The sequence below is a fragment of the Buceros rhinoceros genome, unplaced genomic scaffold, assembly GCF_000710305.1.
Source record: "Buceros rhinoceros silvestris isolate BGI_N320 unplaced genomic scaffold, ASM71030v1 scaffold28824, whole genome shotgun sequence".
Lineage (NCBI taxonomy): Eukaryota > Metazoa > Chordata > Aves > Bucerotiformes > Bucerotidae > Buceros > Buceros rhinoceros.
The window spans coordinates 1-1581 of NW_010410419.1; the positions used below are offsets into that span (position 1 = coordinate 1).

The window sequence follows — 1581 nt, forward strand, 5'->3', positions numbered from 1 at the left end:
TGGGGCACGGCTGGCGGGGGGATGCTCCAGGGCACCCCCAGCCTGGGGACAGATGCCCACGGCCCTTTCCCTCACCTGCCTGGGCACAGGGGCACTTTCTCTTCCCCACGCATCTCGTTGATGGGGGAGCAGCCAGGTAGGAGCAGCGTGAGAGGTGCCCAAAAGAGGGGGGCTCATCCAGGAGGTGAACCCAGGCCCTCTTGCGCTCTGAGTGAGAATCCTACCCCTAACCCTAGACCAAAACTCCAGGGGGCTGCAGGCCAGGAAGATTCCAGCTGAGCTCCAGTACTCCAGGTACTGGTTGAGGTGGGATGGCACCTCAGGAAGCTCTCTTAGACCCCAGCCGCTGTTCACTGCTGGGCAGCTCCCCTTGCTCTGCCCTGGTTGCAGGGATGGCACTGGACATGGCCACAGGCTGTAACTGCCCTGGCTCTGAGAGCCATGGGCCAAGAGGACATGGGTGGGCAGCAGGACCACAGCTGCAGGCAGCTCCCAGGCAGGGGGATGTAGCTCAGCGGGAGGGCGCCTGCTTCGCATGTAAGACACAGCATGCAACTGCCCTGGCCCCAGTGGACATGGGGGCAGCTGGACCACAGGTGCCAGTGAGGACTGCTGGGCGCAATTTCCATGGTCAGGGGGATGTAGCTCAGCGGGAGAGCGCTTGCTTCGCATGTAAGAGCCCCTGGGTTCAACCCCCAGCATCTCCATGACCTTTTGCCTCCCCAGACCCTCCTCCTCCATGGGGCAATGGTGACAAACCCCACCACTACCTCTGGATGCCATCCCCAAAGGACATTCCTCAGACACTGCCCCATGACCCCCAGGCAGAGCTGCACCATGTGCAGCTAGACATGGTGGCAGGAGGGCCCCCAGTGCCCTAACAGCCCCTTTCCCTCCAGGAGGGGATGAGCTGAGCCCTGACCATGGCTGGGCGGTGTCTCTGCCCACACGGACCTCGCTCCTGCCACTGGTGTGACTGTGCCTGCAATGGGGGCATGGCACCACCCGCCTGTCCCAGCCCCGTCCCCACAGGGGCTGTGCGTGCCCAAAAGAAGGGTTTTTCTGGGAGTCGAACCCAGGGTCCCCCAGGGCCACCAGTGCCCAAGAAGGGCAGCTGCCTGCTCCCTCCCCACTGCTGTCCCATGGCATGGGGCTGCCCTCACCCCAAGCCCACCCAGCCATGTGTAAAATCTGTCGCTGTGAGCAGGATTCGAACCTGCGCAGGGAAACCCTATTGGATTTCAAGTCCAACGCCTTCACCCCTCGGCCATCACAGCCCCTAGTAGCTTCTTTTCAGGGTGGGGACCCCCAGCTGTGCCCTGGGAACCACTTCTGGGGCAGGGGGAAATGCCACCCAGCCCTGTGTGGAGCCATCTGCCCAGTCCCAGTAGCCCTCAGCAGCCCCAGTACCCACACATGCAGGGCTGGAAAAAGGGAACATCTGGGGGCATTTACGAACAGCTGGGGAAAGGTCCAGGTGCAGCAGGGAGCCCTGCCAAAGAGCAGCGTGCTCCAGCGGTGCCCAAAGAGACGAGAGGTTTTGGGGGGAAAAAAAGCTGTGGAGATGCTGGGGGTTGAACC

General features: G+C 62.6%; 2 non-coding genes across 2 annotated transcripts; one reads left to right on the forward strand and one right to left on the reverse strand.

The window, feature by feature from the left end:
- Positions 1-635: 635 nt before the first annotated feature.
- Positions 636-707, forward strand: TRNAA-CGC. Its single transcript has one exon. It is a non-coding gene; the product is annotated as a tRNA-Ala (tRNA).
- Positions 708-1195: 488 nt separating this feature from the next.
- On the reverse strand, positions 1196-1277 carry TRNAS-UGA. The gene has a single exon. It is a non-coding gene; the product is annotated as a tRNA-Ser (tRNA).
- Positions 1278-1581: the final 304 nt, after the last annotated feature.